Raw genomic sequence first — 26,878 nt, 5'->3', positions numbered from 1 at the left:
CGGTCCCTTGTTCCTAATAAAACAATGCCACAAGTGTGAGAATAAACAAGACGAGACATCGAGACATATAACACAAAATGGAAAGAAAGGAAAAATCACAAGAACAAAGGAAAGGCAACAAACACTAAAAGGAACATAAAATGACAAGAAAAGAACAGAGAGACGCTAGAAATAGAAGAGAGTAAAACAAGAAAGCAGATTACAGTGGCTGGCTGACCATGAGAATAAAAAGGAGAAGCCAGTCAATCTGCAGCACATTCAAACCTCCACCCTAAAAGCACTAGGGTGGAGGAACAAAGAGAAAGGACATGCTCTAAAACTTAGATCAAATGATAAAACCCACCCTCATGAATAAAACATAAAACTAAATCAGCCAATGAGGCTTTGTCAGATAAAATTAGCGGCAATGAGTCTGGTAACCCAAGATTCCGTCACTGGGCAGTCAAAGTGGGACAGTGCACCAGAAGATGGGCCACTGTCAATTGGGCGCTGCACCAACACTGAGGCTGGTCTTCATGGCGCAACAGATAACTGTGGGTCGCACAAGTGTGGCTAATGCGGAGACGGCAGAGGACATCTGATTCCCTGCAAGAGGCCTGCATGGAAGACTTCCACACATTCGTAGTCTCCTTAGTGACACACAGTTTGTTGTGCATATGTTATGCCATTCCGTCTCCCAAAGCTGAAAAACCCTGCGGCACAAGTCAGAATGCAGGTCAGGTTCAGAGCTGCCCATCTCCAGAAGCGGTTTCCACATAGCCTGTCGGCAAGTTCGTTGCATGGGATGCCAACATGTCCTGGGGTCCACACAAACACCATTGAATGATGGGACTGGTCCAGGACTCCTTGATGGACACCACAAAGGATGGCGAGGGTAGCACTGGTCGATAACCTGTAGGCTGCTCAAGGAGTCAGTACACAGAAGAAACTGATTCCTCGGGGCATGAACGGATACACTGAAGTGCACAAGACATGGCCACCAGTTCTGCACTGGAAACACTGCAGCCATCGGGCAAGGAATGCTGTTCAATATGGCCTGTGTGGACAAAGGCGAAGACAACATTACCATCAGCCATCGAACCGTCGGTGTAAACCACTTCAGAGCCCCAGAACACTTCAAGAACCTAGAGGAAGTAACAGCAGAGAGCCTCAGGGTTTACAGAGTCCTTAGGGCCACGCGAAAGGTCCAGACAAAGCTTCAGCCTACAGCTACACCATGGACGTGTACATGAACGGACCTCGAGGAGAGGTGTTAAAGGGAAGGTCTCCAGATCAGATAGAGGTAATCGCACACAAACTGCAATCATTAGCCCTGACCTGGGCCGCTTACACAGGAGTTTAACTGCCATGGTTGGGAAAAGAAGACTGTAATTAGGATGTTCAGGAGAGCTATCAATGTGTGCAACGTTAAACTGGCAATCAGTTGTGCACGTCTGATCATCGGAGGGACTCCAGTCTCCACCAGTATGCTTGTCACCGGACTCACCCTAAAAGCCCCTGTCGCTAGTCTAACTCCGCAATGGGGCAATGGGTCAAGCAAATGTAATACTGAGGGCTCTGCTGAACCATAAATCACACTCCCACAGTCAAGGCAGTATTGAACAAGGGCTCTGTAGAGCTGCAGCAGCATGGAGCGATCTGCACCCCAGTTGGTGTTGCTCAGGCAGCAGAAGGCATTGAGGTGCTGCCAACACTTCTGTTTAAGCTGACGAAGACGAGGAAACCAAGTCAAACAAGCATCAAAAATCAGATCTAAGAATCGATATGTCTCCACTACAGAGAGTGGATCGTCATTAAGGTGAAGTGCTGGTACCAGATGAATGGTACGACGTCGACAAATGCATAACACCCGTCTTCATGGTGGGAAACTGGAAGCCATGGGCTAGAGCCCATGACTGTGCCTTGTGGATGGTTTCCTGTGGGCTACTCTTAGCAACACCAGTACTGGAGCAGCAGTATAAAATGCAGAAGTCATCTGCATACTGATAAAGTGAGCCTGACAGCTGCTGCTAGACTGTTAATGGCCACTAAAAATAGAGGGGCACCCAATACAGAGCCCTGCAGGACTCCATTCCCCTGGATATGGATGGAACTATGGGAGGCACCAACTTGGACACAGAATGTACATAGCGACAGGAAGTTTTGGATAAAAAATGGGAGCAGGCCCCGGAGATCCCACTCATACAAGTAGCAAGGGTATGATGTCACCAAGTCGTGTCGCATGCTTTACATATGTCAAAAAAGATAGCAAACAGGTGTAAGCATCTGGAATAGGCTTTTCAGATGGCAGACTCAAGGGACACAAAATTATCAGTGGTAGAGCAACCCTGGCGGAAGCTGCCCTCGCATGGAGCCAGTAGGCCAAGTGACTCCAGCACCCAAACCAACCGCCGACACACCATACGTTCCAGCAGCTTACAAACAAAGTTGGTGAGGCTGATGGGTCAATAGCTATCCACATCAAGTGAGTTTTTACTGGGTTTGAGCACCAGAATGATGGTGCTATCCCACCATTGCGATGGAAGGATGCCATCGCACCAGATACAGTTGAAGATCACAAGGATATGTCGCTTTTAGTCGGGGCAGATGTTTACTCAGCTGACTGTGGATGCGATCAGGCCCAGGAGCTGTGTCGGGGTAATGTGGAAGGGCACTGAGGAGCTCCCACTTTGTAAATGGGGCATTATAGGATTCACTGTGGTGTGTAGTGAACAAAATCACATTCCCCTCCAGCCACCGTTTGAGAGTGTGAAAGGCTGGGGTAATTCTCCAATGCAGAGGCTCGAGCAAAGTGCTCAGCAATCGCATTTGCGTTGATAGATAACATGGCATTTATGGTAACACCGAGAACACTTGTTGGGGTCTGGTACCCAACACGTTGATCTTTGCCCAGACTTGGGAAGGTGATGTATGGCACCCAATGGTCATGACATCTCTCTCCCAGCACTTCTGCTTCCGTCGTTTGGTAAGTTGGCAAACGTGGGCACGGAACCGTTTAAAGGCTACGAGATGCTCCAGGGAAGGGTGCCACTTATGCAGCTGTAGAGCTCGCCGACACTCCTTAATTGCTTCAGCGACTTCTGGTGACCACCAAGGGACTGCCTTACGCCAGGGGCACCCTGAAGAGCGAGAGATCGCGGTTTCTGCCACAGACACAATTGTTGTAGTCACCTGCTCAAGCATCACATTGATGTTCCCATGTGGGGGAGATTCAACAGTAACAGCAGAGGTGAAAGTTTCTAAGTCCACCTTACTTAAAGCCCATTTGGGCAGGCGTCCGTGGGCCTGATGCTGGGGCAGTGACAGGAAGATATCTTAGACAAGATATGCAAAGTCCACACCCGCCACAGTGGTGAAGGTTTAAACGCCAACTACCTCCGCAGGTGAAGAGACTGAAGAAGTGTCTGACGAGACAAAAGAAATTATTTAGATAGTAATGGCAGACAAAAATTTAATTTTGATGGGGGACTCCAATTCAATAGTAGGAACTGATAGAGATGGAAAAATTGGTGAACATCGGGTGGGGAAAGGAATGAAAATGGCTAAGCGATGTTGACTGGAATACTCTCTTTCAAATTTTAAAAGTGGCAAGGGTAAAATACAGGGAGCGAAAGGCTATTTACAATTTGTACAGAAACCAGATGGCTGTTTTAAGAGTCGAGGGGCATGAAAGGGAAGCAGTGGTTGGGAAGGGAGTGAGACAGGGTTGTAGCCTCTCCCCGATGTTATTCAATCTGTATATTGAGCGAGCAGTAAACGGAACAAAAGAAAAATTTGGAGTAGGTATTAAAATCCATGGAGAAGAAATAAAAACTTTGAGGTTCGCCGATGACATTGTAATTCTGTCAGAGACAGCAAAGGACTTTGAAGAGCAGCTGAACGGAATGGACAGTGTCTTGAAAGGAGGATATAAGATGAACATCAACAAAAGCAAAACTAGGATAATGGAATGTAGTTGAATTAAGACGGGTGATGCTGAGGGAATTAGACTAGGAAATGAGACACTTAAAGTAATAAAGGAGTTTTGCTATTTGGGGAGCAAAATAACTGATGATGGTCGAAGTAGAGAGGATATAAAATGTAGACTGGCAATGGCAAGGAATGCCTTTCTGAAGAAGAGAAATTTGTTAACATCAAGTATAGATTTAAGTGTCAGGAAGTCGTTTCTGAAAGTATTTGTGTGGAGAGTAGCCATGTATGGAAGTGAAACATGGACAACAGATAGTTTGGACAAGAAGAGAATAGAAGCTTTCGAAATGTGGTGCTACAAAAGAATGTTTAAGATTAGATGGGTAGATCACGTAACTAATTAGGAGGTATTGAATAGGATTGGGTAGAAGAGAAGTCTGTGGCACAACTTGACTAGAAGAAGAGATCGGTTGGTAGGACATGTCCTAAGGCATAAAGGGATCACAAATTTAGCATTGGAGGGCAGCGTGGAGGGTAAAAATCGTAGGGGGAGACCAAGAGATGAATACTCTAAGCAGATTCAGAAGGATGTAGGTTGCAGTAGGTACTGGGAGATGAAGGCGCTTGCACAGAATAGATTAGCATGGAGAGCTGCATCAAACCAGTCTCAGGACTGAAGACAACAACAACAACAAGCAGGAATGGTTAGGGGACAAATGTAAGGATCTAGAAGCATATATCACTACGGAAAACATACTTGCAGGAAAATTAAAGAGACCTTTGGAGAAAAGAAAAGCAGCTGTGTGAATATCAAGAGATCAGATGGAAAACTAATCCTAAGCAAAGAAGGGAAGTCGATAGATGGAAGGCGTATATAGTGTATCTATATAAGAAAGATGAACTAGCAGGAAATATTATAGAAATGGAAGAGAATGTACATGAAGATGAAATGGAATACATGATACTGCAAGAAGAATTTCATTGGTTGGTTGGATTAAAAGAGGGAGGAAGGGACCAAACTATGATCTCATCAGTCCCTTGTTCTGAATAAAACAATGCCACAAGTGTGAGAATAAAACAAACTAGACTGACAACACAAAACAGAATGAAAGGAAAAATCACAAGAATGATGAAGGGCAACAAACGTGTAAATGGACACAAGAAGGACAAGAAAACCACAGGAACGAGATGAAGAGAGTAAAAACAACAAAGCAGAAGACCGTGGCTGGCTGGCCATGAGAATAAAAAGGAGAACCCAGCCACTCTGCAACACATTCAAACCTCCTCCCTAAAAGCACTAGGTTGGAGAACACAGAGACAACGGACATGCGCTAAAACTTAGATCAAATGATAAAACCCACCCTCACGAATAAAACGTGAAACTAAATCAGCCAATGAGGCTTTGTCAGATAAAATTAGCGGCAACGAGTCTGGTAACCCAAGATTCCATCACTGGGCAGTCAAAGTGGGACAGTGCACCAGAAGATAGGCCACTGTCAACTGGGCACCGCACCGACACCGAGACGGGTCTTCATGGCGCAAGAGGTAACTGTGGGTCGCACAAGCGTGGCCAATGCGGAGTCGGCAGAGGACATTGACTCCCTGCGAGAGGCCCACATGGAAGGCTTCCACACATCTGTAGTCACCTTAGTGACACACAGTTTGTTGTGCGTACTGTTATGCCATTACGTCTCCCAAAACCGAAAAACCCTGCGGCATAAGTCAGAACGCAGGTCAGGTTCAGAGGTGCCTACCTCCAGAACCGGTTTCCACATAGCCTGTTAGACCAGCCTGTCAGTAAGTTTGTTGCCTGGCATTCCGACGTGACCTGGGGTCCCGACAAACACCATCAAACGACTGAACTGTTCCAAGGCATAGATGGACTCTTTGATGGTCGCTACCAAAGGATGACAAGGGTAGCACTGGTCGATAGCTTGAAGGGTGCTCAAGGAGTCAGTAGTCAGTACACAGGAGAAATACTCGCCTGGGAATGAGCGGACGCGCTCAAGAGAACGAAATATGGCTGCCAACTCTGCAGTGAAAACACTGCAGCCACAGGCCAAGGAGTTCTGTTCTATATGTCCTCCATGAACATATGCAAAGCCAATATGACCATCAGCCATTGAGCTATCGGTGCAAACCACTTCATGGCGCCAGTACATGTCAAGAATCGAGAGGAAGTGACAGCAGAGTTAACTAAGTCCTTAGGGCCATGTGGAAGGTTCAGGCGAAGCCGCAGCCTAGGTGTACATCATCGAGCTGTATGTGAATGGACTTCAAGCAGAGGTGGTAGAGGGAAGGACTCCAGTTCAGACAGAAGGGAACGCACGCGAACCACAATCATTAGCCCTCACCTGGGTCGCCGATGTGGGTGACGATAATTTGGATGCGCAGGAGAACTACGAACATGTGCAACGTAACTAGCGAGCAGTTGTGCACACCTAACCTTCAATGGAGGGACTCAGGCCTCCACCAGGACACTAGTCACCAGACTCGTTCTAAAAGAACCAGTCGCTAGGTGAACGCCACAGTGGTGAACTGATTTGAGTAAACGCAACGCCGACGGCGCCGCCAAACCATAAACCACACTCCCATAATCAAGATGGAATTGAACAAGGGCTCTGTAGAGCTGCAGCAGCTTAGAGTGATCTGCACCCCAGTTGGTGTTGCTCAGGCAGCGGAGGGCATTGAGGTGCTGTCAGCATTTCCACTTAAGCTGACAGAGATGAGGTAGCCAAGTCAATCTGGCATCAAAAACCTGTCCTAAGAATCGATATGCCTCCACTACAGTGAGTGGATCGTCAGTAAGATAAAGTTTTGCTTCCAGATGAATGGTACGGCATCTACAGAAGTGCACGACAAATGACTTTGCACCTGAGAACTGGAAGCCATGGGCTAGAGCACATGATACCGCCTTGTGAATGGCTCCCAGTAGAGGCTGCGCAGCAACACCAGTACTGGAGGTGCAGTAAGAAATGCAGAAGTCATCCGCATATAGAGAAGGCGAGACTGATGGCCCTACAGCTGCCTCTAGACTGTTAATAGCCACTAAAAATAGAGACTCATTCAATACGGAGCCCTGTGGGACTGCATATCTCCTGGATATGGATGGAACTGCGAGAGGCACCAACTTGGACACAGAAAGTACAGAGCAACAGGAAGTTTTGGATAAGAAACGGGAGTGGGTCTCTGAGAACCCACCTGTATAATGTGGCAAGGATATGATGTCACCAGGTCGTGTCATACGCTTTTCATAAATCAAAAAAGACAGCAGCCAGGTGTTGGCATCTGGAAAAGGCTGTGCAGATGACAGACTCGAAGGACTCAAGATTATCAGTGGTAGAGTGACTCTGGCAGAAGCCTCCCTGACATGGAGCCAGTAGGCCACGTGACTCCAGCACCCAAACCAACTGCCAACACACCATACGTTCCAGCAGCCTACAAACAACGTTGATGAGGCTGATGGGCCGATAGCTATCCACATCAAGCGGTTTTTTAGCAGGACTGAGCACCGGAATGATGGCGCTATCCCACCATTGCGATGGAAGGATGTCATCGTACCAGATACAGTTGAAGATCACAAGCATATGTCGCTTGTAATAAGATGAGAGACATTTAATCAGCTGACTGTGGATCCGGTTAGGCCCAGGAGCTGTGTCAGGGCAATGTGCAAGGGCATTGATGAGCTCCCACTCTGTAAATGGGGCATTATAGGATTCACTGTCATGTGTGGTGAACAAAATCACTTTCTCTTCCAGCCGCCATTTGAGAGTGCGAAAGGCTAGGGGTAATTCTCCGATGCAGAGGCTCAAGCAAAGTGCTCAGCAATCGCATTTGTGTCGGTAGATAACACGCCATTTATGGAAACACCGGGAACACCTGTTGGGGTCTGGTACCCGAAAACACGTTTGATCTCTGCCCAGACTTGGGAAGGTGATTTATGGCACCCAATGGTCATGACATATCTCTCCCAGCACTTCTGCTTCCGTCGTTTGGGAAGTTGGTGAACGTGGGCACAGAGCCATTTAAAGGCTATGAGGTGCTCCAGGGACGGGTTCCGCTTACGCCACTATAGAGCTCGCCGACGCTCCTTAATTGCTTCAGTGACTTCTGGTGACCACCAAGGGACTGCCTTTCGCCGTGGGCACCCTGAAGAGTGAGGGATCGCGTTTTCTGCTGCAGAAACAATAGTTGTACTCACCTACTCAACGATCACATCAATATTACCGTGTGAGGGAGATTCAACAGTGACAGCAGAAGTGAAAATTTCCCAGTCCGCGTTACTTAAAGCCCATCTGGGCAGGCCTCCGTGCGCCTGATGCTGGGGCAGTGACAGGAAAATAAGGAAGTGGTCACTAACACACATGTTGTAATGTGCTCTCCAGTGGAGACATGGAAGAAGGCCAGGTCTGCAAACTGAAGAGATCAATAGCCAAATATGTGCCATGTGCCAGACTGAAATGTGTGGGGGCACCTGTATTTAAGAGGCAGAGGTCGAGTTGCGACAGTACATTTTTGATCTCTCTGCCTCGGCCAGTAAACACAGTGCCACCCCACAAAGGGTTATGGGCATTAAAATCCCCCAGAAGTAGGAAAGGTTTAGGGAGTTGATCAATCAGTGCAGCCAATGCGTTCAGGGGTACTGCACCATCTGGAGGAAGATATATGTTGCAGGCAGTTATTTCCTGCGTCATCCTTATCCTGACGGCCACAGCTTCAAGAGAGGTTTGAAGGGGCAACGTTCACTACATACCGAGTTGAGGACATTGACACAAACTCCACCTCACACTCGATTGTTGTCACTATTGTTCCTGTAATACCCGTTATAGTTGCAGAGGGCAGGGTTCTGCATTGCTGGGAACCAGGTTTCCTGGAGGGCAATGCAGAAAGAGGGTGTAAAGCTAAACAGTTGCAGTAGCTGAGCCAGGCAGTGGAAAAAACCACCCCAACTCCACTAGAGGATGACGTGATCAAGAGGCTGAGAAGGCATGGAACATTCGATGAGGCAGTTTACACCTCAGGGTCACCTGCTGCCACCAATTTATTTCCTGAGCAGTCTGTATCCATGGTGTCTGTGGGTCAGGCAAGATCTGGGTCCTCAGCAGACGCCAGAATCTCCATCTCATCCTTAGGAGCAAAGCTTGTAGGTAGTGGTGGTGTGGGTGCAACTGCAAATCCCTTGGTCTTAGGGGGTCTTCTTTTTGGATTTCTCTCACTGCTCCTTGGGTTTCTCTGGCTGGGAGGATTTCACTGATTCAGTCTACGGGACTGAGGATGATCGCGAAGCCCTATGACTAGCTACTTTTGGGCACTTCAGCCACTGGTGGGAGTAATCTTTCCCACTAGCAGAGACTTGGGAAGGGAGTGACCCAAGGGACTGCTTCCTAGTGAGAGGTGAAGAAGAAGATTCAAACTTCTCCGGCTGGGAAGTGGGGACTGGTGTCCCTGGTGGTTGAGGAGGGGGTGTGGGCGGCAGTGCTCCCGAGGTAGGTGGTGTGGGAGCAACAGGGAGGGAAATGCCCCCCACCATCAAGGGGGCAGGTGTAGTCTTCCGGCTCTGAGAGCCAACCAGAATTTGCAGATCAGATGTGGCTACAACTATTCTCATAGCAGGGGCTTAAGAGGTGGTCATGGCCACGGGATGTAGATGCTCAAATTTCCTCTTGGCCTTAGTGTAGATGTCAGTAGTCTAGGGTCTTTTATTCCATGATTTCCCTTTGGCGTTGTAAAATCCTGCAGTCTGGCGACCAAGAGGATAGATGCTCTCCACAGTTGACACAGATATGAGGCGGGGCACATTGATTATTGGGATGTGATGGACACCCACAATCTCGACATGTGACGCTGGAAGTCCAGCAGAAAGACATATGGCCGAACTTCCAGCACTTAAAGCACCACGTAGGGGGAGGGATACATGGCTTTACATCATGCAATAGACCACCACCTTGACATTCTTGGGCAATGGGTCATCCTAGAAGGCCAAAATGAAGGCACTGGTGACAACCCGATTACCCCTCGGACCCCGATGGACGCACCGGACAAAATGAATGCCCCATCACTAAGTTTGCATGCAGCTCATTGTCAGACTGCAAAAGAAGGTCCCTGTGAAATATAATACCCTGGACCATATTTAAGCTCTTATGGGGTGTGATGGTAACTGAACATCCCCCAGCTTGTCACAAGCAAGTAATCCTCTTGACTGGGCTAAGGATGCTGTTTTTACCAAGACTGACCCCGACCGCATTTTGGACAAGCCCTCCACCTCCACAAACTTGTCTTCTAAATGGTCTACAAAAACCGTGGCTTCATCAAAACGAAGTAGTCCCCATCAGTTCTTGTACATACGAGGTACCCGAGTGAATAAGGTTCGCTGCCATCCTTAGCATGGTGTTCCTCCCATGGTGTGGCCAGGGAAGCCGAGATTTAGGGTCGTACTTCCTTGCATTGTACTGAGACTTAGAACGCTTAGAGACTGCTGGTGTTTGATCACCAGTGTGAGCATGTGGTACATTTCATCGCGCGTCATCTGCCCTAATGCCACCCACTCCGACCAGGGGACCTCCCCACGGATGCCAGCCAGCCGCAGCAAAGGCCACCTGGCAGTATGGTCACTGCCGGGAGTCCCAATGTCCCAGGGTGACAGGCATCTACTCCTTGGCATACGTGGGGAGTTAACAGTGCAGGCATCAGCAGAGGAATCCCTATGTCGTCAGGAGGCTACAACCAACAGGGTACATGGCGGCCCCACCACAACAGACTGGCTACTGTGCTGGAACAAGTCCACGGTCATCGTTTGCACAGAAAGTGACACTGCATAGTGCATGGTGGTAAACACACCCAAGAAGGTGTCCTTGCCCAAGAGATGGAGAATGAGCAGGACTGGAATGCGCCGACGAGAAAGCGGGCTACATATCTCGAGGCACGATGGACATGCTGCACCGTGTAAGGCGCCCTTCCCCAATTGGCTCACTTTTCGGAAAAATTTTGAAGAATGGAGGTCAAACCCTACAGGGGACCATCACATTAAGACTGAAAGGTGTATGACTCCTTTTAGTCGCCTCTTACGACAGGCAGGAATACCTAGGACCTATTCTTACCCCTGGACCCGCAGGGGGAGAATAATTTGACAGAGCTCTTGAAGACTTACGTCTAAACAAGGCCTAGGCGTTGACCACATTCTGTCAGAACTAGTGATAGCCTTGCAAGTGCCAGCCATGACAAAATTCTTCTACCCAGTATGCAAAATGTATAACGCGTGAAATGCCCTCATATTTCAAAAAGAACGTAATATTTTCAATTGGAGAGAAAGCAGGTTGAGACAGATGTGAAAATTACTGATATAACAGTTTAGCATGTCATGGCTGCAAAATACTAACATGAATTCTTTACAGAAGAATGAAGAACTTGTAGAAACCAAACTCAGTAAAGGTCAGTTTGGATTCTGTTGAAATGTAGGAACACACGAGGAAATACTAACCCTACAACTTTTCTTAGATGATATGTTTATAGCATTTGTAGACTTGGAGAAAGCTTTTGACAATGTTGTCTGGAATATTCGCTTCATAATTCTGAAGGTAGCAGGGGGTCAAATACAGGGAGCAAATGGTTATATACTACTTTTACAAAAACCAGACAACAGTTATAAGAGTCGAGAGATGTTAAAGGGAAGCAGTGCAAATTGTACACTGACCAAGCAGTAAAGGAAACCAAAGAAACATTTGGAGAAGGAATTGAAGTTCAGGTTGTTGTTGTTGTCCTGAGACTGGTCTGATGCAGCTCTCCATGCTGAAGTTCAGGGAGAAGAAATAAATCCTTTGAGGTTCCCCGATGACATCGTAATTCTGTCAGAGACAGCAAAGGACTCTGAAGAAATGCTGAAATGAATGGACAATGTCTTGAGTAAGCAATGAGTCTTCATCTGACTGGGAATTAACTACATGTGATGTTCCTCAATGTTCCATCTTGGAGCCATTGCTTTTTCTTGTGTACATTAATGATGTCTCGCATGTAACATTGCCGGGTAAGTTTGTTTTGTTTGCAGATGATGCGAACATTGCAATAAATACTAAGTCGAGTACAGATTTAGAAATGACTGCTAATGAAATTTTCACTTACATTAATAAATGGTTTAAAGCTAATTCACTGTTGCTGGTCTTTGAAAAAATGCATTATATGCAATTCAGAACCTGTATGAGATTTCCTTGCAGCATGTGTATAACATATGAAGACTTGCAGTTGGAAGAGGTTGACATTGTTAAATTTCTGGGATTACAACTCTAAAATAAAGTCGGAAGGGAAGCAAATACCACTGAATTACTGACATGCCTAAATAACTCTATATTTGGCACACAAGTGATGTCAGATGTAGGAGATACAAATAATGCTTACTTTCATTCTATTATGTCGTATGGGATCATATTTGGGGTAACTCATCAAACAAGCAGAAGTTTTTTAAAATGCGGAAGCATGTAATAAACTCATTTCAAGCTCATCATTTACAAATCAATGCAAGGAACAGACTGTTCTAACCACTGCTTCTCAGTATATTTATTCCTTATTGAAATTTGTTGCAAATCAATACTAGGAATAAGAACAATCTACATAAAGACATAAAATCGCTTACTTTGGTCCAAAACAGGGTCCAATATTCAGGAACATACATTTTCAATGAACTACCAGCAACCGTTAAAAACTTGGTTTCAGATAAAGCACAGATTAAACAGAGTTTGAAAGACTGTGTTCCATTCTGACATTTGATTAATTCTGTAAATATTAGCAGTTCCAGTGAGTATTATAGTCAAATGTTCTAGGTTTTCTGTGTTATAATTTGACATCTTGCACAACCACAAGAATCATTTTCTTTCTTGGTCTATAGAACGAATTCTGTATCTAATCTAATCCTGAAATGGGGATATGATATGAACATCAACAAATGCTAAACAAGGATAACTGAAGGCAGTCTAATTATATCAGGTGATGTTGAGAAAATTTGGTGAGGAAATGAGACACAAAGTAGTAGATGAGTTTTGCAATTTGGGCATGAAATTATTTATCAAATATAGATTTGACTATTAGGAAGGAAATTAATTAGTAAGTCACTTTCATTTTGCACAATAGGATGTACTGATGAGGAACGAGTTATTTTACATTTACATCACAAATTAATTTGTACACAAGTTTACATTCTGAGTTTCTAATTCTTTTTCCAAAAAGAACAAAAAGATATCATATGATGTGAGACAGTAATTCCTACCCACCACCTTTTACACATTACAGTAACAGAAATGCTTCTACAGAATAGATGGATCTGTCAAGGAGAAACTTTCTCAGCTTGTTTCCAAATTTACCCTGCTGTCTGTCAGACATTTTATGTCACTTGGAAAGATCACAAATTTTTGTTGCAGCATTGTGCACCCCTTATTGTGCTAAGGACAACCTTAAAGTGGAGTAATGAATGCTGTTTTTCCTTCAGGTATTGTAATTATGTACATCATTACTCTTTTTGAACTGTAGTGAATTATTTAAAACAAACTTTGTGAGGAAATACAAATATACTATGAAGCAGTAGTCAGAATGTCCAACTCCTTAAACAGATGTCTACAAGACGATCGTGGGTGAGCATCACACATTATTCTTTCTGCATCTTTTTGTGCAATAAAGATTCTTTCTTATCCGAGTTTCCCCGGAACATTATTCACTATGACATTATTGAATGGAAATACACAAAACACGTCATCTTAATGATTTGTCTCTCCCCACGATTTGCAATGACCAAGTGCAAATGTGGCTGAACTAAGTGGTTTTAGGAGATCCAAAACGCATTTTTCCTATTTAAATTCTCGTCAGTATTGACACCCAATAATTCTGAAGTTTACACCCTATTTATAATTTCCTCACCATGTCTTACACTTATCTCTGGTGTAGCACCTCTAGATGTGCAGAACTGAGTATGTTGTGTCTTTTTAAAATTGAGGGCAAGACCATTCGCAGAAACAAGTCAACGGTACTATTAAGAATTTTGCTAATCATTTATTCTGTTTCTGTATCTATGCTTGGATTCATTACAATACTAATGTAGTCTCCAAAAAGAACTTATTCTGCTTTCATGGGTTACATGGAAGATCGTTTACATATACCTCCTCAGTGCCAACCAGCAAGGATTCAGAAAGCATTAACAATGTGAAACCCAACTCGCACTTGTGTCACATGATACACTGATAGCTCTGGATCAAGCCAGTCAGGTAGATGCAGTATGTCTCTATTTCCGAAAAACACTTGACTCAGTGGCACATCTGTGCTTATTGTTGAAGTACCATCATATGGGGTTTCAAACGAATTTTGTACTTGGACTGAGGACCTTTTGACAGGGAGGACGCAGCACGTTATCTTGGATGGACAGTCTTCGTCATATGTAGAATTAACTTCAGATGTGCCCCAGGGAAGTGTGTCGACATTCTTGCTGTTCATGTTGTATATTAAGGACCTTGCGGACAACATTAATAGTAACCTCTGACTTTTTGCAGATGATGCAGTTATCTATAATGAAGTACTATCAGAAAGAAAGTACAAAAAAATTCAGTCAGATCTTTGAAAGATTTCGAAGTGATGCAGAGGCTGACAACTTGTTTTCAATGTTCAGACTTTTAAAATTGTGCACTTCACAAAACAAAAAAAAACCTAGTATTCGGTGACAATAGTCATTGTTGGAATTAGCCAACTCATACAATTGGGATATGAAACAGAATGATCACACAGCTTCAGTCATGGATAAAACAAGCAGTAAACTTCAGTTTATTGGTAGAATACTGGGGAAACGCAATCAGTCTACAAAAAACATTACTTACAAATAACTCTTGTGATTGGTTCTAGAATATTGTTGAAGTGTGTGGGGCCCATACAACATAAGACGAACAGGGGATATTTAACACATACAAAGAAGGGCCTTATGAATGGTCACATATATGTTTCATCTGTGGCGGACTGTCACAGATTCTGAAGGAAGTAAACTGCAGGACTCAAAAACCCCAAGAAAATCTATTCACAAAGTTTCAACAACCCACTTTAAATGACAACTCTATTAATACATTACAGTACCCTACATTTATCTCACACAGGGATCATGAGAATAAGATAAGAATACCTACAGCATGCACAGAGGCATTAAAACAATCATTCTTCTTGCACTCCATACTTGAATGGAATGGGAAGCAGCCCTAATAACTGGTACAATGGGATATACGCTATGCCAAGCACCTCACTGTGGTTTGTGGAGTATAGATGTAGGTGTAGATATGAAGACCAATAGCTCACCTAAGACTGAGCATCAGGGAACCGCAGCGATATTTCTTCTCCCCAGTCAGCATTATGACCCCAGACTTGGTTGAATTACTAAGTACAACTTCCTGCATTATTTTTTTATTTTTTTATTTTTTATTTTTTTTTAGATGATATTATCCATTGGTTGGCTATGTATCATCAGTCCCATGAAACTTCAATTTATCTGCGAGAATACTGTAATTCACACAAGATAGGCCACAGGGCATTACAAAAGTGTCCAATTCTATTTATCTGCTGTGACACATGATGTCACCAATATGGCAGAAATGGCTAGTTGCAGGATATACAAAACTGTGATGATGGCATCACTACATTCACACACTAACAAAAATAAAAATGAAACAATGTCTCACACCAAAAGTAAAATGAAGCTAATGGGACAACCGTGGAAATTGCTAAAGATGTAATAATAAAAAAGACCACCACACCATCCTAAAACAAATGATATAAAAAAATTAAATTACAACATTCCGTTACACCAACAAAACCACAGCAATCTGACATTTCCCTTTACCTATATCACTCAACCCCAACACCTACGTCGCTGAAAGGTGGAATCTGAAATTCTCCTTACCTTTATAGCTTAACCACAGCTATCGATACCAAAAAACCAACACCGACAACTCCAGAAAGTGGAAACAAAAACTCAAACAATTTAGAGATCCCAAATACTCCATATTCACTTCATGAATTAAAACACAACTAACCTACCATAAATATACAACAGACATAACATCACAATTACTATAGAATAAAACCAAAACAAATAACAAAACGTTACCTAAACTCAAAATGACTTCAGCACAACAACAACCAAAATTCAAATCAAATGAACCGAATACCACACGTTAAACTCTGCACGTCCACATCCAACACCAGAGGTGCATCATGAAATTCAACAACGTCTACAAACATAACCAACTCAAAAACACCGTGCCATAGTGATACCACACACACCACTACCATTACGTCACAGGTTGAAGCTACTGTGTGGAATCTGTTGCTTCCATTGACCCAGCGGTAGAAAATACCAACCAGTGCTGTTGTATTATTTAATGCAATCATAAAATCCGGCGAGTGTACACAAATATCTCTTTCTCAGTAGAACTATCCTTCCGAAACCCAGACTGCAATTTGCTGAAGATATTATTGTTGGAAGGTGAGATACTATCCTAGAGTACATCACATTCTCAAAAATTTAGAAAATGATGTCAGCAGTGAAACAGGTCAGTGCTTACTGACATCTCTCTTTTTGTCACCTTTCTTTGTATGGAGCGTAGCCATGTACGAAAATGAAACATGGACAATAAACAGTTTAGGCAAGGAGAGAATCAACACTTTCTAAATCTGGTGCTACAGAAATAGGCTCACAATTAGATAAGTAGATGGGCAGATAGACCCTGTAACTAATTAGGAGGCACTGAAAAGAACTGGGGAGGAAAGGAATTTGTGACACAACCTGATGAGGAGGCATTGGTTGATAGGACACATTCTGAGACATCAAGGGATCACATTTCAGAGAAATGGGAAAAGGGTGGACGATGGAGAAGGGCAAAAACTGTAGAAGGTAGAGGGAGACCAAGAGACGAATACAGCAGGCAGATTCAGCAGGATTCCTTACTCAGAGATAAAGAGTCTTGCACAGGATATAGCAGCCTTGAAGGATGCATCAAACCTGTCTTTAGACACAAGACGATCACGATAATATTTTTCTAAAGCTCCTATAGTTTGACTATTAGTACCACAGTGCATTCTTCTCATTTTATTTTGTACATTAAAATGTAAGTAAAATAATTCTTATACATTTTCATTAAAACACTACTATTAAATTGTCAAAACCATGCCTTGAAAACAAAGAAAATGATGGAATAATCACAAGAAGTAGCACTATCTTCTTGGAGTTATAACCTTATACAAAATCCATTTTCACCAAAAATTTCATTGTTGGCAAGAAGAATGTAGTGTAGACAACAGTGCAAGAATAAATTAAAAATAATTTTACTACTTTACAACTTCCAGTAAAATTTCCCTCCGGCCATGGATGACCCTTAGTCAAATGTGTAACATGAAACGACTGCATGCAGCTTGGACTGGGCAAAAACATCTGATAGCAGTTCACCAGAAGAATTCTGAAGGAACATCACATACCTTCAAGACATTTTCAAAACCAGAATGACCTTTACACTGATGCTTCTGACTGTTTGGGAAATTTAAATATTGGAATGACTGAAAAGACCAAACTACCTCTTAAGTGATTGTGTTTCTTCCAACTTAGCTTCCTGTTACAAAAGTCCTCCACAAGTAGCTTACAGTATAACAGTGGATATCACGAATCCATTGAAATTCAAAGATGATTCAAAGTAAAATAGTTCGTAACTCCAGTTACAACTTGTGCAAGTAGGGCCTACTTTCAAGTATAAATAAATGGTCCAATAGCAGTTCAACAGTATTTTAATATATGTTCTTTGGCTGAATATGTTATCCATACAGTTTCAGACCAATATACAATACAAAGGATGAAATTATAAGAAAAACTGCACCTAATTGTTAACCACTTATGGAGAGGCAGTTTTAACAGGGTTGATACATTTGTGTGTTAAAGCTGTTGTTGTTGTTGTTCCTATTTCAATTACTAGTAAAATACCACCCATTTCCCATTTTAATTAAATAAAGATAACATGGTAGCACGTAAAACAACTGTTGATTAGTGATAAAGTTGCCTTCCTTTATATCGACACAACATGTTATTTTTCAGACATTTCAAGTACAAAGTAAGAGTTCATGCAGACCAACAACAATTATACCAATTAACAAAGCATCTAAAAGCTACATATTTCACGTTTTTTAACTAACCTATTCATTAACTTGTTTGAGAACACTGCAGTTTCTCCTACATTATGTGATCCACGGAGGTAAAACTTACCAAGGTGAAGTGCGCAGAAAAATATTTTGAATGTTGTATTTGCGAACTTACAGACTGTCAAACTATCATTGCTTGCATCTATAGGTTCCTTAAATGAATTGAGAGCCAGGTCAAAACGCACAGTAGTTCTTGGTGGCTTTAACATTAATTATAACAAAAGTAATAAGAACAAGATACAATTATTAAATCTGTTTAACACATACAACATGCAACCTACAGTGCAGGAAATTACCAGATATGGGGATGGGTCTGAAACAACACTATCAGATATTTACCAACAAACAAAGCTGCGAGTACAACATTGAAGTAACAGATACAGGCTTTTCTGACAATATGGTTTTAAAAATGGTAAGGAATGAGAACAATAAGAAATACACAGTCACTGAAAAATACGTACAAAGAAGACATATTAATACAAACAACGTAAGGGTATTTAATTGTATGCTAAAAAGGGTGCAGTGGGGCATAGAACAAACTGATATTGCAGACAAAAAGTATGACAGTTTTCTCACTGATTATAAATACTGCTACAATGTAGCATTCCTGTCACAACAAATTAAAGTCAGCGAGAAGACAAACACATGGGTAACACAAGGGATTTAATATATATATCAGCAACCACCCTTAGAAACCTAAGCAAACATGCTAAAATAAATACAAAAATAAAACCATATTACAGGAAATATAGAAGGGTCTATAGGAAAGTTTTAAAGGCAGCAAAATGGCTAAGCAATGATACATACATTAATAAGGGAAGCAATCAATCAAAATCGATTTGGAATGTTATAAACAATAGGAAAACGTAAAACCAAGACTCATAATTTCAAAATTAAAAGTGAGGATAAAGTGATAGAAGATGATCAACAGGTAGCCAATATATTCAATAAACATTATGTGAACATAGCACCGAACCTAATTAAAAGTCTGTGCAATTCAAACAACAATAACATAAAAGTACCAACTTTTGAAAAGACAATGTTTCTGTACCCAGTAACACAATGTGAAGTTACAAATGCTACTAATAAACTAAAAAAGAAAATGTCATGTGGTATTAACGGAATTCCAGACAAGGTAATCAAACATAGTTCTACCAGTGTAGATACTCACCTAGCGGACATTACTAATACTTGTTTCAGGACAAGGGTGTTCACATCAAAACTAAAACTCTCCATGATAAAGCCACTTCACAAAAAGGATAGTACAGCTGACATAAATAAGTACAGGCCAATGCCATTATTGTCAGGTTTCTCTAAAGTAATTCAAAGAGTAATGTATGAAAGGATAGCTCACTTCCTGAATGAAAATAAAATACTGACTAACGCTCAAAATGGGTTTAGAAAAAACAGATCCACAGAAACGTCAGTCTTCCAATTCATGAAAATGGTTCTAAATGCCTTGTACAAGAACAAATTAAGATGTGAAATAGTCTTAGATTTATCTAAAGTGTTTGATTTAATCAGCCATGACTCTCATGAAACTAGAATGTAATGGGGTCTGGGGACTTTGCTTCAAATGCTTCAAGTCTTCTCTCTCTGATAGACAGCAGAAAATACAAATATGTCATGAAGGCAAAGAGTGTCTTTCAGATTTCAGAAAACTAGATATGGAGTGCCCCAGGGTTCCGTGTTAGGCCCTCTGTTGTCCTTTGTGTACGCAAACTATTTGCCAAACCATCTGACAGTTGCAGAAATTTATGTTCACTGATGACACTAGCATTTTTATAAAAGGATACGCTGAGGATAATCTATAGCAGTGTCTCTAGGACAATAAATGAGACAGGAAAATGGTTTAGCGATAATGCTTAGATCATAAATAAGGATAAAACAGTATCGATGAATTTCAGTAATATTAAAAGTAAAGCTAGAAGAAGAAGCTGAGTTAGCAAACTATGTTATTGCACAAGCTCCATTCACAAATTCCTCTTTATATGGGTGGATGAGCACTTGAAAAGCACCTAGAAGTTTTGAGTAAAAAATTAAGTAAATGCTGCTATGTGCTAAGAATGCTTCAGGAAGGTTGCACTGAATCATTGCTGTGCGCCTATTATGCTTACATCAATTACCAGCTCAAAATACTTTTTAGTGCATTGCCTTCTATAATAAAGAAAATTAAAGGATTTCTTAAATTCAAGGTAGATCTTTAACAATTTTTAGTAACACATAGTTTTTATAGCATTGAAGAATATCTGAATATGGAAAAATAATATTTATATATACTGACAAAAAATGTATTTATTATCCAAGTTTTTGAAACACATTAAAGATAAGAAACTATATTGTAATTGACTACATTCATTCAATGTATAGTGTTAACGGATGAATAAGAGATCGATTGATTGAGTACAAAACACTGGGTGAAAGACGCAATAATGAACTCTTCTCAATGAATTCCTAAATGTACAATGAAGAAGTTGAATTTATACACAGCGGGAAAAAAAGGCACTCTTTCTCAACTCAGAGAAACAATTTATAATGCCAAGTACAATAAAAAACTCTTAATACCGCAAGCAGACACTATATTTCGATAAGTTTAACCAATAACCCTCCATAATTCATGAAATTCCAACTGAAAAAGTTTTGGGGGGGGGGGGGCGTATTTAATACAACGTATGCAAAAATCATAATTTTTAAAGTCAATTGATCCACATCCTAACACCGATATGAAAGAGAAACACATTCCGCTAACACAGTAAAACGTGTTTAGATCTTGTAATTACTGTTTTCGTAGTTGGTCGAAAGTTCTTAAAATTGGTTTCAGGAACTTAACACAGTCAAAGCAACTTACAATAAATTTCGCATGATGGAAAGGCGCAATATTTAACAGATATAGATTAAAAATGTACGGGGCATGTGAAAGGTTTTTGTGAGACATGAATCTTGGGCTGCTAGTACCACTTAACATCCGTTTTGTTTCCGAAACCGTTACTTCAAGCTTTTTTGAGTCGGTTACACTGTACATGACCACAAAAATATAGCACAAAACCATGTCTAATATTCCACAGTCCATAAAAAAATGGTTAACTCAGTGAGAGGATATTAGCGCTATACTAAGGCAGAAACCCGCCCGTTCTCACTCCCTTCAAACGTACCGCTTCTCTTTTACTTAACGACGGCCCAAACCCTCCACCCACCATTTCTCTATAGAACCACTCTGTCTTGCAGAATAATGTAAATGTACAGTACACATGACAATCATACAACACAACTCACTGGTCAAATGTTTATGTTCTGATATGACATTTTGCATCTCTGGCAACATACCCCAATCAGCCGTCAGACCAAGCACTACTTTGTTTCAAGATTAAGACTATCGTCACAATAAAGAAGGAAAATGAATATTTCCTGATAAATCGTACGTGACTTGTCAGCATGCCTGATAATGCGCTCATAGCTTGCCAGTGAAGAAGCAACGACATAATATAAAAGGTCAGCTGCACTACTTTCGCTGTTTCACAGTACTAGAGAAATTAGTTACTGACACCTGCCACATTATTTCTAATTAGACACATATTGTATGCTAAATACTATCTGGGTTACAGCAATAAGACTAACAACTGAGAGTACTCTCTAATTTAATATTTATTAATTTAACTTTTAGTGTTATGCTGTTCAGAAGATGGAATCGTCTCTACATATGTAACTAAAAGGTGCAAAAATCTCATTATATTTCGATATTTTAATATTATATAATATTGTATAATTATATAGCGATATTTTGAAATTCCTGAAAGTATCAGAGCAAAAAGCTAATCTTTTTAAGCCTCCTTTTAACATTCATTTAAGACATTTATTTTAACGTTTATTTTAAAAGCCTCCTGTAAAACGGGGTAAAATTGGACAGTGGGGAAACATGAACCACTTTGACATTAACTGAATTAAGGGGAGCCGGAGGTGGTCAAATCCAAAAAATTACGTTTTTTTTTTTTTTTGCTACCGAAAATTAATTGGAACATTCCTCTTTAATGTAAACTTTGAATTATTGTTCTACTCGCCCTAGAAGTGGAGTTATTACCATTTTCCTCCACGCCTGCAGAGGAAATGGGCGGCCGTTGAATACATCTAACATCCTCTCGTGACTTCCTGGCGAACTGCTTGGGATTTTCTCGGCCTGTTACGCATACAGCGCCTTATGTTACGCATACAGCGAGTGTGCAAGGGTTGGATACATTGTTTTCTGTGACAAATGAAGCGCTAAGAGCGCGGAACATCGTCTCTTTGCTGTTTACCGTTTCGAATTAGTTCAGTGTTGCGCCTGTTGTTGGTAGTATTATACGTCTTGTGTAAAGCGTTGTTCTGGTTACGATGCCACGTTTTAGTAACCGTGTATATAAGAAGAGGAAGAACGTAAGGAAAAGAAAATTAACACTAATACCAAGTTGCGATGCTACAATTACTGAAACAGTGCGTTCTTCTGCTAAACAACAAATGGCCGGCCATAGCCCTGTGACATCTTCTAGCAAATACTACCTTGGGGATGGTGACTCCAAAGGTTTCAAGACTATAGAGGAACTGAAACCATATGGAAATGAATTTGTAGTTGAAAAGTTGGAATGCATTGGGCATGTGCAATAGCGTATGGGTGCACGGCTTCGAAGGCTCAAACAAACTTTGGGTTCAAGTAAGCTCAGTGATGGAAAGACAATAGGAGGGAGAGGCAGGCTTACTGACGAGATGATTGAACGTCTACAGAGATACTATGGGTATGCTATAAGGCAAAATACTAGTAATGTTAGTGACATGCGAAAAGAAGTGTGGGCATTGTTCCTTCATACTGCCTCTTCCAATGAATACCCTCAGCCTGCGCCCAAAATATTCCTGGTGCAAATATAAGGCAAAAAAGGACTATGATCACAAACGTGGTTTGCCAGCAGCTGTGATAAATGCAATAAAACCAATTTTTCACAGCCAGAATTGTTACACAAATGTCTACACAGAAAGACGCAGAATCCTAGTGAGAACGCAAACAATTTGATTTGGAAAGTGATTCCTAAAAGGGCATTTGTAAGCATAAAAACACTGCACTTTGGCATTTATGATGCAATAGCAACCAACAACCAAGGGAACAGTGTGAAGTGTGAAGTTCTGAAGGCATTAGGATTTACAACTGGGGTGAACACTGTATGAGCACTAAGAAATATTGACAGAGAAAGGATAAGAGGAGCAGAAAGAAGAGAAAGGCATATGTAGTATGATTGAACAATAGGCCAGAAAAGAAGACAGAAGAGGAAGCTTTTGGAGGATGAAGACCCTGATAATCCATCCTATAGTGCAGGAATGTATTGAGAAACTTTGATAGCCATTTCCCGTAAATTAGAATTTTTCGAATATAAGGAACATTTTCTCAAAATCCACTCAAGCTAGAGAGATGAAGAGACAAAAGGAGAGACCAAAACGTAACATAGTTGCAAGTGGTCCATTGTAGGGAGGGCCACAGTCACATAAGTGAGGATCCCTGTGGTTAGTGGGGACCAGGCAGGTAGGTCTTTTAGGTTAAAGTGAAACTCCAGACAGACAACAATCAAGAAAAATAGTATAAAAGAAGCTTTATGTACAGTAATTAGAGATAAAGCTAAGGGTAGTATCAATTTACTTCATCTAAAATATGTGGGGAATGAAAAATAAAGTAGTAGTGACTGTGGGGATACAAATTGTCAGTAAAAATAGGTGTAATTTAGCAACTTACACTTGCAGATCTAATGTGGATAGAGGAGGAGTTGCCAGTAACACAAAACAAGGATTTAAATAAGAAATTGTAAAAGTAAGCAAATTCTGTGTCGATCAGCACTTTAAAATTCGTGCATGTGAACTACAGTTATATAATGTAGTGTTGATATTAGCAATAGTATACATGTCCCCATTAGGAGATTCAGACCTATTCATAAAAAAGTCTTACTACACATTATGCTCTCTGTCAGACAGAAAGAAGAAGTTATTAATCTGTGGTGAACCAGAAGTGTTATTAATGACAGAATTAGTAATCGTTTTCCCTACACGTACATCTAAAGATAGTAGCACTCTAATAGATGTATTTGCACAGCAATAGGATGTAAAACTGACCCACACTTTCCCTGTGATATATGGATTGTCAGACCATGATGCACAACTGATAAACTTATAAAATCTAGCTGGGTGTACAGTTCAGAAACCGCTAAGTAAAAGTGTAAAGTTGCTCAATCTGATATCTATAGAGCACTTCAGAGAACGTTTAAGAAATGTTAATTGGGAAGATGTATATAATGAGTCAAAAGCTAATGAAAAATGACACAAATTTCTTGGTAAATTTATATCGCTTTCTGAACATTGTTGCCCAAAAAAATTACTAACTGCAACAACAAACAGTTTTCAAAGACACATTGGATTACCAAAGGTATTACAGTCTCTTCAGAAACAAAAAGAAAACTGCATGAGACAGCAAGAATTAATAAAACACCAGAAGTAATTTTACATTATAAAAATTATTGTAACATACTGAGAAAATGTGTCAGGAAATCACGAAATAAGGTATGTTGTTAGAAGGGAGACAGGAAAAGTGACTCCTGGGGTATGTAGTATTACTATTAAAGAGAATGAGACTATCTTAACCAACAGTACACAAGTACATAATGTATTTAACAACCATTTTTAAATGTAGGTAAAAAATTGGTGAGAATAGTTCAAAAGAAAAGGCCAAGCAGCACATGGAAGAGTCAGTTTTGAGAAATCTTAATCAGATTAATTTTCGCCTAACAACCTCTTGTGAAATAAGAAGAAATCATCAAATCTTTGAAAAATAAATGCTCTTTTGAGTAGATGACATATCTAACAAGATATTAGAAGAATGTGGAGCAGTTACAGCTGATGTTAGGAGTCAGCTATGTAATGCATCACTTAACTCAAGATATTTAACCCAGACAGGTTAAAATATGTCATTGTCAAGCCTCTCTACAAAAATGGTACACCACAAATGTCAATAATTACTGCCCTGAGAAAATAATGTATCCAAGAGTGGTTAGCCTTCTCAACAGTAATGAGATACTTAGTAAATCACAGTCTGGATTTCAAAACTGCTGCTGCACTGAGACAATATACAATTTCAATGCCCACTTAATAGAGTCTTTAAATAGTAAAATGTCACCAATAGGAATTTTCTGTGACTTATCCAGAGGATTTGATTGTGCAAACCATGACATTATGTTACAGAAATTGCAATTCTATGGTACAAATGGTACAGCATGTGAGTGGTTTGTGTCATATCTGCAGAACAGGAAGGAAAAAAGTTTGTTTGTGTGGTTTAGTTGATTTAAGGAAGTTTGCCACTTCATCTAACTGGGGTGAAATTCCATTAGGTGTTCCACAGGGTTCAATCAGGTATCTCCTTGTGATCTTGATATACATGAATGACATCCCTTCTTATCGAAACAAGAAGCTTAACTGACATAGGTTGCGATGATACAAGCATCATTATTAATCCAGTGAAAGAAACTCCGCTAGAAAATTACACAAATCACACTACATCAAATTTTCTGCTGCAAAGAGTACAGTTCCTTCAATAAATATAACATATCAATAGTCAGGGTAGAGCATACTAAGTTTTTGGATGTACAGTCGTGGACAAAACGAGCGAGACCCCTCGCCTTTTCGTTATGCTGATCCGCACGGCTTTAAAGTCTGCTACACAGCATAACCGGCAAGGCGACGAAGTGCTACCAACATACTATGCACAGGCGTGAAATTGACAAACTAACTGAACTTTTTTAGGCTGTTTTCAATAATTTGTAAGACTATATTAATGCTGATTAGTGTGTTAAATACAACACGTAAATATAAGACATAATGAAGGAAGAAACGCTAATTGGTATGACCTGTACCAATAAAAATGAATTTCAACTTATCGAGATAACATAACTGTTTTAGTAAGACAAAGAACGCCGGATCGTTACGAATTAGCAAAATATTATCCGCTTTCGGCCGCGAAACGGTCTGTGTCAACGTTCAGACCAGTCCTACTGGATTACTGTTGCTGACCTACCATGAAAGTGTGCAAATTTAGCAATGCGTGAAGATTCATAACGAAATTCAGTTAAAAATCATTCAGTGCCACACTTAAGTCAATTCCATTATTGACAGAAGCGGAAAAAGTAGGCAGTAACATGTATGAAATTCTACAAGAGTGTCATATTGACATGCACAGGGCGGCAGTACAGAATAAAGGTAGCGATAAAAAGTATTGAGGGCGCGAGAATTTCTTAAAATTGCTTTACTGATATTCTACCTGCCTCCATCGAGATTAACCGAGCGAGGTGGCGCAGTGGTTAGCACACTGGACTCGCATTCGGGAGGACGACGGTTCAATCCCGCGTCCGGCCATCCTGATTTAGGTTTTCCGTGATTTCCCTAGATCACTTCAGGCAAATGCCGGGATGGTTCCTTCGAAAGGGCACGGCCGATTTCCTTCCCCATCCTTCCCTAATCCGAGCTTGTGCTCCGTCTCTAATGACCTCGTTGTCGACGGGACGTTAAACACTAATCTCCTCCTCCTCCTCCTCCTCCATCGAGATTAGAACCGAAAACAAACCAGACCTTCCTTTCACTACGCTAGCAGACAACCCAGGCAAACAGCCCTCTATTATTACCCCAGACATGAATAAGCCGGCAATTTCGCAATGAAAATGGTAAAATGATCTACAGATTCTGTTCCATAGAGCTTTCTGGGCTCAAAAACATGAATTTT

General features: G+C 41.2%; 1 protein-coding gene across 4 annotated transcripts in view; it reads right to left on the bottom strand.

The window, feature by feature from the left end:
- The window catches only part of LOC126088274 (E3 ubiquitin-protein ligase RNF34), an 84,365-nt gene extending 62,726 nt beyond the window's left edge, over positions 1-21,639 (bottom strand). The window contains exon 1 of one of the 4 annotated variants that reach the window (XM_049906428.1): positions 21,525-21,639. The gene's annotated coding sequence lies outside the window, so the exon portion shown is untranslated. Of the gene's footprint in view, positions 1-21,257 lie in introns of all 4 variants that reach the window. The other 3 variants (XM_049906407.1, XM_049906422.1, XM_049906414.1) reach the window with 3 other exon arrangements.
- Between the last annotated feature and the right edge of the window lie 5,239 nt (positions 21,640-26,878).

This window comes from Schistocerca cancellata, chromosome 1 (assembly GCF_023864275.1).
Source record: "Schistocerca cancellata isolate TAMUIC-IGC-003103 chromosome 1, iqSchCanc2.1, whole genome shotgun sequence".
Classification (NCBI taxonomy): Eukaryota; Metazoa; Arthropoda; class Insecta; order Orthoptera; family Acrididae; genus Schistocerca; species Schistocerca cancellata.
This window is presented reverse-complemented; position numbering and strand designations above follow the sequence as displayed.